This window comes from Vipera ursinii (genome assembly GCF_947247035.1).
Source record: "Vipera ursinii genome assembly, chromosome: 3".
NCBI lineage: Eukaryota > Metazoa > Chordata > Lepidosauria > Squamata > Viperidae > Vipera > Vipera ursinii.
The window spans coordinates 104,484,570-104,497,232 of NC_139516.1; the positions used below are offsets into that span (position 1 = coordinate 104,484,570).

Below are 12,663 nucleotides of genomic sequence, written 5' to 3' on the forward strand. Positions count from 1 at the left end.
TTTAGTCATGCATTAACAGAGCCCTTATGCCTGGAGATAGGCGAGCACTGGGAGTTTATTCACTTCCTAGTAGCTCCAAAGATGTCTGAGACTGTGATCCTAGGACTAGCTTGGCTAGACAAATGGAAGCTGCTTATCTGGTGGGAAAAAGGAATGAGATTACCCATAGGGCCCGATCCCCCATTGATTGAACAGATGTTACAGGGGATTTTAGCACACCCAATGAGCAAGCGCACATGGCTGCCTTACAGCCACCTGGCAAGCTGCTCATCCCCAGCGAGTACCAGGACCTAACACAGGTGTTTAGTGAGAAAGAATGCAATACCTTGCCTCCTCACCGGCCCAATGATTGTTCCATTGAACTGCTACCAGGGGCCAAATTCCCCAGACCAAGAATGTATGCTATGTCCCCCCTTGAAATGGATCAGATGCAGCGATATGTGGATACAAACCTAGCAAGGGGATTCATCGAACAGGCCAAGTCTACTATGGGAGCCCCTGTGTTGTTCAAAGAGAAAAGAGATTGGTCTTTATGTCTCTGCGTGGACTATAAAGGCCTAAATGCTGTGAGTGTGGAAAATAAATACCCTCTCCCCCTCCTGAAAGACCTACTAACTCACCTGGCAAAGGGGAGTGTCTTCACCAAGTTAGACCTGAGAGAGGCATACTGCCAGAGAGAATAAAAGAAGGAGATGAGTGGAAAACTGCATTTAATTGTCCCTTGGGAAGCTACCAATTCAAAGTCATGCCATTTGGACTGCAGGGCCCCCCAGCTATATTTATGCAGTTGATCAATAAGGTCCTACATGAACACCTATACAAAGGGGTCCTAGTATACCTTGATGACATCTTGATATACAGCACGAATATGACCAACCACATAAAACTGGTCAGAGAAGCGTTAAAGAAACTACTGAATGCCAAACTTTATGTCAAATTATCGAAATGTGAATTTCACCAAACCCAATTAGATTATCTTGGCTATAGAATCTCCAATGAGGGTATCGAAATGGACCCAGCCAAAGTAAAAACTATAATTGAATGGCAGCCCCCCAAAATCCGCAAACAGCTCCAGAGCTTCCTAGGGTTTGCCAACTTCTACCATCAATTTATTCCCTCTTTTGCTGAGATTGTTCTACCTCTTACAGAACTACTCAAAACAGGCAAGGGGGGGGGGAACCACGACCTGGCCATCCTCTAGCATGGACTATGAGTTGTCAGAAAGCTTTTGAGAATTTAAAAAGAATATTTGCGGCTGAACCAGTTCTAAAGCATCCTTGCCCAGAGAAGCCCTTCATAATTCAGGCAGACGCCAGCGACGTGACAGTCGGAGCGGTGTTATTGCAAAAGAATAAAAATGGTGTCCTGCAACCTTGTGCTTACATGTCTAAGAAATTTACTGAAAGCGAAAGGAGATGGACAGTCTGGGTGAAGGAGGACTTCGCTATTAGGTGGGGGCTATTAAACTGGCAGCACTACTTAGAAGGAAGCAAGGTGCCTTTTGAAGTATGGACAGATCACAAAAATTTAGAGGCACTAAAAGCTCCTCGCAAATTGTCCTCAAAACAAGTATGATGGGTCCAGTACTTCAACCTTTTTAACTTTACTCTAAAGTAAATACCAGGAAGAAAAAACTTCCTAGCTGATGCACTCTCCCAATTGCCACAGTACAAAAGCGAACGCAAAGAAGTACACGAGGCAATCATCCCCGGTCCACAGACTGTGGCCCAACTCACACCTCGCAGGACCCCTAATCCTGACGACCCCGGGGTAAAGAAAATAAAGCGAGAGCTCCTCACTGATCAATGGTTTAAAGACAATCAGACTTCCCTAACATGCAGGGATGGTCTGGCTTACAAGGGGAGGAAATTGTACTTGCCTGAAGCTCTTCGTCTTAATGCCCTCAAACACAGCCATGATGTCAAACAGGCTGGACATGTCGGATATCTAAAAACTCTACATCTCACTCGTCGGCAATTTTGGTGGCCGGGACTAAAATGAGATGTAGAAAACTATGTCAAGAGCTGTACTGTATGTGCCACCATGAAAAGAATCCTGGGAAAGACCCCTGGGTTACTGCAACTGGTAGCCAAACCTTCTCAACCATGGGAAGAAATAGCTATGGACTTTATAGTAGACCTACCCGACAGTAGAGGAAATACTGTGATTTGGACTGTGATAGACCTATTTTTAAAACAGGCTCACTTTATCACCTGCAAAGGACTTCCATCGGCTCAAAGCCTGACTAAGTTGTTCCTAAAACATATCTATTTTTTATTAAAAGGTTTTACAGATACATTATAAACATAAGACCCACCCCTCCCCCACCCCCACCCAATTTCCCCTCCCTCCCCCTCCCCCCCAACTTCCCAGAACGTAATACAGGGTATTAACCCTAACAATCTTAAACTATACAGTAATATGCTAACTAACTATAATAACACTTTAAATCCTATCGAACTTTAACTCTCCTTAAAAGTAACTAAATAATAATAAATCTTACAAATCTAATACTTATTCAAATGCTAAATGAAACTTTTTGGTCCCATATTTATTCTGAATATAATCAATCCATCTTCTCCATTCCAAGATATATCTTTGCTGCAAATGGTCTTTCAAATATGTGAAATTTTTGCCATTTCTGCCAAGTTTGAAACTTTTAAAGTCCATTCTTCTATAGTAGGCAAATCCTCCTTCTTCCAATATTGCGCTACCAAAAGTCTTGCTGCCGTTATTAAATACAACATCAATTTCCTTTCTGTAGCAGTACAGTCTATAGTAATACCCAGCAAAAATAATTGTGGAGAAAACTTTATCTTTTTCTTAAATATCTTCTGCATATTCCACCAAATTTTAATCTAATAAGCTTTAACTTTTTTACAAGTCCACCATATATGATAATACGTTGCCTCATCACAACCACACCTCCAGCATTTAGGCTGATAATTTGGATACATACATGCCAATTTCTTAGGATCTAAATGCCATCTATAAAACATCTTATAAAAATTCTCTCTTAAATTTTGTGCCTATGTAAATTTTACATTTCTGACCCAGATTGTTTCCCAAGTATCCATCGTTATTGGTTCTTGAATATTCTTGGCCCATTTTATCATACAATCTTTAACAAGTTCCGTTTCTGAATCTATTTCTATCAATGCATTATATATCCTTCTTATATGTGCAGGACTTTGATCTCTAATTTGTTTAACCAAATTTTCATCTACTATGGAAATACCAATTTTCTGATCTTCTTTCCATCTAGCTTGTAACTGCCCATACTGAAACCAAGTTTGTACTATCTTTTCTTCTTTTAAAATATTAAATAGCTTTAATTGCCATACATTTCTTTCCAATCTAAGAATTTCTTTATATGTAATCACATCATGCTTAAATCCCACATTTATATTTTCTATCGCATGTTTAGGTATTGCCCAAATTGGAATTTTAAAATTCAACTTATAATGATATTTTTCCCAAACTCGCAACAGGGCATATCTTAATATATGTGTCTTAAAAACATTATCCACTTTTTTGTCATACAATAAATAAGCATGCCAACCATATAACATATCCTTCAATATTCAGTAATCTCCCTTGTGTTAAATTAAACCAATTACTAATTGATGATAGTGCCGCAGCCTCATAGTATAATTTAAAATTGGGCATTTTAAGACCACCTCTTTCACGTACATCTTGCATTATCTTAAGTTTAATTCTCGGTCTCTTCCCTGCCCAAATAAATTTATTAATACCTCTCTGCCATTCCTCCAAATTTGAATCTTTTTTAAGTATAGGTATCATTTGAAACAAGAATAAGAATTTAGGTAAAACATTCATTTTCACAGCTGCAATTCTTCCCAATAAGGACAATTGTAATTTTTTCCAACTATCTAATTCTTTTTGTATTTTTGACCATAACAATTCATAATTATTTTTATATAATTTCGCATTTGAAGCTGAAAGATATACCCCCAAGTATTTGATCTTCTTAACTATTTCAAATCCCATTAGTTTTCCTAAAACTTCCTTTTGTTCTTTACTAAAATTTTAAGACAATATTTTAGTTTTTTGCCTATTTACCTTAAATCCAGAAACTTGTCCATATTGTAAAATTATTTCCATTAAATCTATAACCGATTGAGTTGGTTGACTTAATGTAATTACCAAGTCATCCACAAATGCTTTCAATCTATAATCTTGATCTTTAATTTTAATTCCCTTTATTTTCTTTGAATCACGTATCTTGATCAACAATATTTCCAATGTTAAAACAAACAATAATGGCGACAGCGGGCAACCCTGTCTTGTACCCTTTTCAATTTTACAAGCTTCTGTTAAACTACCATTAATTATTATTTGAGCTGTTTGTTTTTGATATATTGCCCTAATAGGTTGTAAAAACTTATCACCAAACTCCATCTTCATCAAAACTTTAAATAAAAATTGCCAATTCAATTGATCAAAGGCCTTTTCGGCATCCAAAAAGATCAGTGCTGCGGGGACTTGATTATTTCTTTGCAAAAATTCTAATAAATTTACAATATGTCTCACATTATTTTTCATTTGTCTACCACTTATAAATCCTGTTTGATCACTATGAATCATTTGCTGCATAACCTTCATTAATCTATTTGCTAAAATCTTTGCAAATATTTTATAATCATTATTTAAAAGTGATATAGGCCTATAATTTTTAAGTTGAACAAGATCTTGATCTTCCTTCAGGATCAAAGCTATAAATGCTGTTTTCCACGATGGAGGCACTTCTCCTCCAGATTGAATTGTTCTAAATAATTCTTTTAAAGGCTCCACCATTTCTGATTGTAAATTTTTATAATAAATAGCTGATAAACCATCTGTACTGGGTGCCTTACCCACTTTTAATTGTTTAATTGCTAAAATAATTTCTTCAGCAGTTATCAATTGATTCATCCCTTCCCATTGCTCTTGTGTAAGTATTGGGATATTCACATCCTGTAAGTAACTATCCATATCTAAACCTTGCTTTATATCCCTAGCATATAATTTAGAATAAAATTCAACAAAAGCTTTTTTAATAAGATTTTGCTGAAACACCTCTTTACCCTTATATTCTATCTTATCAATATTACGTGATCTTTGTTTTTTTCCTTAATAAATAAGCTAACCACCTACCGGCTCATTAGCATTATTAAAAGTATTATGTTTGGTATATCGTAACTGTCCTCTTAGCAAGTTAATTACTTCTTTCAATGTCTTATCAGATGGGTTCAGAATAAGAGCTTTCTCTTTCAACTTTATTTCCTCCTCTATTTCTTTTCGCTTATATTCCAATCTATATCTATGTTTATTATTTAAATATATTAGCACTCCTCTCATATAAGCTTTACTTGCATCCCAAACCATTTCAATGGGAGTACCCTTATGCATATTCATAATAAAAAATTCTCACATATGCGTTTTACATTCTACCACATTTTCTTCATATCTAAACAATTTTCATTTAATCTCCATGATCTTCTTTCTCCCATGCCCTTATCCAATTCCATCCAAACTGGACTATGATCTGATAGAGTTCTTGGGCATATCTTAATCTTCTTAATCCTAGAAAAAAAATCATTAGTAGTTAATATAAAATCAATCCTAGAAAAAGATTGATGTCTATCAGAAAAAAAAGTAAAATCCTTTTCTTCCAAATTTCGTTCTCTCCAGACATCTCGCAATTCCAAGTCATCTTTCAAATCAAAAAAAGATTTTGGCAATCTAGCATGGCTTGGAGTATTTTTAAAAGATCCTTTTTTATCTTTCTGTGTATCCAACACTCCATTCCAATCTCCCATTAAAATACAACATTTATAATCCCATTGAATTATTTTTATTATGTAACAGTTTATAAAATTCTCCTTGCTGTTGATTAGGTGCATATACTCCAATTAAAAGTGTTTTCTTCCCTTCTATTAATAGTTCCATTATAATATATCTTCCTTGTTTATCTGCTTCAATTAAATTTGCTGTTATATCTTTCTTTACATAAATAACTACTCCATTTTTCTTCTCTGGAGAAGATGCAATAAATTGTATACCCAGTCTAGAATTTATCAAATATTTTTGATCAGATGCGCGATTATGCGTTTCTTGCAAACATATAACATCATTTTTAAATTGTTTCAAATACTGAAATACTTTCTTTCTCTTTTGTGGTGAATTTAATCTATTAACATTCCAAGTTAGAAACTTTGTCACCATCTTTTGTGACTTGAAGCTTTTGGAGCATTTCTTGCAGATCCATAAGCATCTGCTTCTTTGGCCTAGCTCCTCCCACTGCTTCACTAGAAGTAGATTCCTGACTTGTAGTTATAGAACACTGTTTCTGTTGTTGTTGTTGTTGTTGTTCCTTACGTCTAGATGCAGCCTGTGTCACTCTTTGAGTCTTAGATTCTTCTAATAGAACCAGGGATTGCAGAGTTTCTGAAATTTGCTGTACTTCTTGTACCTGTCGCTCTCCTTCTTCTTTTCCTCCTTTAACTTCTTCTTTCCCTCCTTTAACTTCTGAAGATGGTGGTGAACCTGCTTTCAATACATTAGAATAAAAATCATGTGCCTTCAGGACTGTATTAAGACGATATCTTACTCCAGCATAATTCACCACAATCCCCATTGGTATCTCCCATCTGAATTGAAGCTGTTGTTTTTTTAATTCGTCTGCCAGAAAAACAAAATCTTTCCTTTTTCTCAAAATTCTTGGGGGAATTTCTTTCAGAATCAAAACCTCTTGATTAGCCACTTTAAATCTATTATTGTAAAAAGCTTGAATGATCTCATTTCTGATCTTTCTCTTTGTAAAATACACAACCACATCTCTTGGCAGTTTCCTTTGCCTAGCAATCCAAGAATTAACACGGAATACTTTATCTATCTCCACAAAAAATCTTCCGGTTGAATTCCCAAAATAGGCGCCAGAGCATCCACCAACATCTCCTCCAGATTTTCCTGTGGATTTTCTTTTAAACCTGTTATCCTCAGGGCAAACTCCATGTCTCTATATTGTGTCATCACCACTTCATCATAAATTTTATCCATTTTATTCTCAACTTCACACATTTTAGCCTCCAGCATCAGATTATTTTGTTATTTTGTTTCACTTCTTCCACGTTCCACAACCTGAGAGCCCCTGAAATGCCATCAAAATATCCTCCCATATTTCCTTATTTTTTTCTTCAATAAGTTCTGCCACCTGCTCAGATATTTTTTCAGACTGAAGTTTTAAAGCATCTTTTAAAGAATCTTGTAAGTCTTTTAAATTCAATACAGGTGCAGCAGCTGCAGAAGGTAATGTCAAAGATTGAATTCCAGATTGCTGAACAGGCGATGTCCCCGGACTTTTAGGAATGGGCATTCTAGGTGGTTTGGAAGCCATTTTAACACCTAATTAACTTTTGTTACACACTTTCACTTTTCCGCCCCACGCTATTGTAATTTAACTGTTAAATATCCAAGTCTTATAATCACTTTTAAACAGCTCCAAAGTTTAACAAAATCTTTTAAAGTTTTGAAAATCCACTTTGCATATTCCTCCTCAATATCCAAACAATCACTTTCATTTTGAGGGGAAAAAAACACCAACCAGATGCTTTCAATTCTTCTTACAATGAATCACTCAGGTGCCATCTTCCCCTTCTTTTTAAAAACAATCGTTGAAACAGGAAAAAAGTTGAGGTTCCAGAGTTAAAGTCTTATACTTGCTGTTTATATTGCTCCCGCGTCCGCTCTGCCTGCATCAATTACTCAAAATAACAATCAAATCCAGCAGGAGTGGATTCAGAATCTTGTTCTGCTTAAAAGCAGAAAAGTCCTCCGATTCTGGGGCTCTAGGGGAGGTCTACCCCGACCCGGAGTCTCCCCTTCCCCTCTTCACCCAAGGAGAAGGGTTTTTGAGCCACAGAACAGCTGATCTTCGGCTGCTCCACAGCTTTAACAAAATCGGAAGGCTGGCAGTCGATCCTGACTGTCCACGCCGCTGAAGCGCCACCCAGAACAAACCAGGCTAACATTTATATGTTTTCTTTCCCCACAGATGGACTCATCTTTTTCTGAAAGGAGAGCCGAATGTCAGAATCCATTTATATCACATTTCATAATTGTATAGGTAGAACAACGTTCTATTACTGGGGATTCTGCCATCTCTCCGAGGGGGGGGGATGGTTACTAAAGCGATTTTCAAACAACAGGGGATGTTTTAACGGGGGAAGGGAGGGGGACAGACAGATCTGGTTTGTATCTTCATTTACAACTGAAAAGGGAAGCAATAACCATAAAACCAAGGAGAGTTCCCTTTCCCATGGAAGGACCTGACACCTAGCAACTGACGACAGCCTGACCAAATGGATGAGGGGAGGGACTGGAATGGGAATGGTTTATATAGGATTGAAATGTAACTTTGTTAGATTCCGTCTTGTATTCCCACAATCAATTCCTTCCTAGTAAACATTTTCCTTTTGGACTAAACTTGCATCCAAGAGTTCTTATTTCCTAAGATGTGGATTGAGGTGGGTCCTGACAGTCCCCTAAAACATATCTATTGACTACATGGCAACTCTAAGCAAATAATTTCGGACAGAGGGGTGCAGTTCACAGCGAAATTTTGGAGAAACTTTCTTAAATTAATTGGATCATCTCAAGGCCTATCAACTGCTTTTCACCTGGCTACTAACAGAGCTGCAGAGTCACATGACCTGGGGATGCTGCAACAGTCATAACAGGTATACAAATAAAATTAATAATAAATAATAATAATAATAATAATAAGTGTGAAAAATAGTCATAAGTCACTTTTTTCAGTGCTGTCGTAACTTTGAACAGTCATTAAGTGAATTGTTGTAAGTCGAGGACTACCTGTACTTTATCATGTTTTTTTTTCCTTTTTTTGGGTCACGTTTTTGACACCTGGCTAGGTGACTGGTGGTACTCGGACATTGCCTTGTCCTAAAAGTGGTACAATGGGTGAAAAGGTTGAAAAGCCCTGCTTTAAATGCTTTGTGGGTTGAAGGAAGATCAACTCTTCTACTGACATTTGGAAACTAAAATTGGTTCTTGTGAAAGTACACACTGTGCTTGAACATCACCTCTTTTGACAATATGTTGTTATTTTATTACACAATACATGAAATAGTCAGAAATTAGGTTCTTTTTTTTAATTTAAAAAGTTTTACAATACATTTTAACTTTAATCCCCCCTCCCCCACCCCTATCCAACCCTCCCTATCCCTCCCCCCCACTCCCTCCCCCCCCCGACTTCCCAGAGCTAAATACAGGGCATAAAATCACAAAACAAACATAGACACCCTTATGTTATCAACAATAAACTATAAATTCTATCTCTCTCTAGCTCATATAAAATGAATACAAACAATATTAACATTACAAATAAAGTAGAGGGGGAAAAAAAGAGGAAAACAGAAAAAAAAGCTTTGCTCAAAATAAATTTTCTTAATCCCAGTCCTTATTCATATTAATTTCAAAAAAAAAAAAAAAGAAAAAAGAAAAGAAAAAAAAACAAAAAAACTTTCACCTGCTACTTACATTCTCCCACCTTTCTCTAATTTCCAAACAATTTCTCAGTTACACGCCAAAAGCGCCTATCTCTGTTAGTCTTAATAATCTCCAACCAAACTAAACTACGATCAAAAATAGTTCTTGCATGTATCACACCAAATGTCTCACAGTTCCAAATCATCCTTAAATTCAAATAAAAGTTCAAATACAAAGAATATATAAAAAAAAAGATTTAGGCAATCTCTAAGACAACTTGTTATTAATTAGGAGCTTACATACCCATTCTTAGTTCAACACATACTTTAAATCCATTACCCTAATATACTTTTCTAGCAAGCAATCTTAAATTGTGTAAAATATTAACAAAAAGAAAAAAAAGAAAAAAAACCTTCTTTCTCCTCTATAATAATTTTACTCCATTGACATTCTAATCTAAAAATTAATCAGCAATCTTAACGCCCCAAAACTTTTGGAGCATCTCTGTCATGACCCCCCAAAACTTCTTTAGACCGCTCCTCTCTCACATCTTCACTGTAAGCACGCTTTGGAGATTCCATAACTTTCTGCTGATCTTGCTCTTGCTCTCGTCTCGCTCTTCTTAGGGCAGCACGCGTCCTCTTCTGGCCTCCTGCAGCAACTGATGAAACTGTGACTTGATCCCCTCCAACACCATTGTCCTCTGTCTGTCTATCTGTAACATCTTGAGGCTTTCCCCCACCGTATCCTTTTGCAGCTTCCAAAAATGATAGGGGGGTTGCTTTTAACACATTACTATAAAAATCACGTGCCTGAGCCACAGTAACCAAACGATGTCTTTTACCTTCATACGTCGCCACCAATCCAACTGGAATCTCCCATCTAAACTTAATATCACGTTTCTTAAGTTTCTGTACCAAAAATGCAAAATCTTTCCTTCTCCTTAGGATCTTCGGAGGGATCTCTTTTAAAACCAAAACTTCTTGCTCATCCACTACCAAATTAGTATCATAAGCAGCTTGAATAACTTCATCTCTCGTTACTCTCTTTGTAAAATAGACCACCACATCTCTGGGTAACTTCTTCTGTCTTACAATCCATGAATTTACACGAAAAACTTTGTCCATATTTCCCTTAATTTCAGATGCTGACTGGCCCAGTACCCCTTCCAGAGCCTCAGAAATCAGCTGCTTTAAATCTTCTTTACCATTCTCCTTTAAACCCCTAATTCTAATAGCATACTGCATCTGATTATACTGAACAAGGCTCAATTCTTCGTCCATTTTATCCCTTATATTTTCATTTTCTAATACCTTTGCTTCTAATATAGAGTTCTTTTGACTGAGATCCTCCACTTTTATATCCAGCTGTAGCACACATTCAGCTACGGATTCAACCTTAGACAAAATGTCCCGCCTCATTGCTCTCAGCTTCTCTTCTATCTTCTTCTCCAATTTCTCCATTTTCTCCTCCATTTTCTCCTCCAGCTTTTTCAACTTTTCATCCATCATATCAGACATCAATTGTACATGCTTTCCAAGAGCGTCTTGTAAATCCTTAAGCGTCAATGCCGGGGGAGATGCAGGAGGAAACAAAGCTTGCAATGAGGTCTCTTGTACCAGGGAAGACCCCACATTCCGAAGAGCTTTAGAAGTTTTAGCTGCCATCTTCCCCCACTTTCACTTATTACTCACTTTCACTTTGAAGCTATAAAATCCATTGAGCTAGAGAGTAAAAATAAAGAGTCCACTTCACCTTGACCTCCTGTACCGCTCTGCCTGCTTCTTGATAATCAAAAGTATTTCCATTTGGCAGGGGTGGTTGCTAACGCCTGGCTCTGCTCCAATAATCCCAGAGCAGAGGCGCTGCGCAGCTTGGAGCAACCCAGGCTTCGGGGGGCTCATCCTTCAGCCGCCCAAGCTCTCAGCTCAGGCGGCGCCAGAGAGCTCAACCCCTACCTGGGGCCTCACCCCCTCCTCTTCTCCCGAGGAGGGGGCTTCAAATCCATCTAAACAGCTGATCGGCGCTGTTTACGATGAAAAAACACAGCTGCGGAGCGGGCAGCCCGAAAACGGCTGTCTTCGGCGTCGCGTTGCCACCGGAAGCCGACTCAGAAATTAGGTTCTTTGATTAAGAAATACATTTGTACATTATAGTGGTTTGGCTTGCAAAAAAGTCAACAAAAAATACTTCAACATCCAGCATAACAGCATCTGGTTCAATTACTAGCTTTGTGTTGTTTTTTTATCCCAGCAGTGGCCAAATGACAAGGCTAGGAAAAAAAACAAACCCCAATATAGCATTATTCTCCCATGTGGCAGGTTTCCTGTTTAATGGTGAAGGAGAAAAAAAAGTCATGTATAATGTCACAACACTGTGTTCATTCCCAGATCACTCTTTTCTCTTTGGATTCTCCTTCTCCCTCTTTGATTTAAGACATTTTCTCAAACATTTTCTTTTTGTTGGATTGGAATGTCCTGCTCAGAGTCACTCATACCTTGGTCACTGCTGGAGTGAATAATTGCAATACACTCTATATAGGACTGTCCTTGAAAACTATCCAGAATTTGCAATTGGTCCAGAATATAGAGATGCAATTAATGTCATGGTTACGACAAATGTAGTACTTGAAAGAACTTCAAAGCATTGTTTATCTTAAAGAATCTTTTAATAGAGTAGCATAGCTTCCGCACATACATGTTGGAAGCCAAGATCTGAATTCTCCTCCCATAAACACATCTTATCAAAGCACAATTCCCTCCTTTAATTAAATGTCATAAATCACATTCTCCAATTAGTTTAAAATGCAAACTTTCCCTCCCTTCGTCAACCCGCCAATTCTTATCTTCTCTTATTACACACAGTCTTGAGATACATTCTCCATACTCCCCCACCCTGCAGTGTCCACTAATTCTAACTCTAAAAGTAACATACAGGTTAAAGAAAAAGGCTACATCTCCCTATGTTGTCAAGCAAGAACATCCAATGTTAGCAGCATTGACAATTAATATGCCTGTATTTCAATATGGCCATGTATTTCATGAGCTGCACTGGATCCCTATAAGCTTCTGGGTGCAATTCAATGTGATTATAACCTATATAACCATTCAAGGTACAAGGCTGAGTTATTGAATGCATCTGAGCTCATATCTT

General features: G+C 37.4%; 1 protein-coding gene across 1 annotated transcript in view; it reads right to left on the minus strand.

Annotated features, from left to right (window-relative positions):
• Positions 1 to 12,663, minus strand: part of HMCN1 (hemicentin 1) — a gene marked incomplete at its 3' end in the record, with an annotated part of 535,761 nt that overhangs the window by 333,688 nt on the left and 189,410 nt on the right.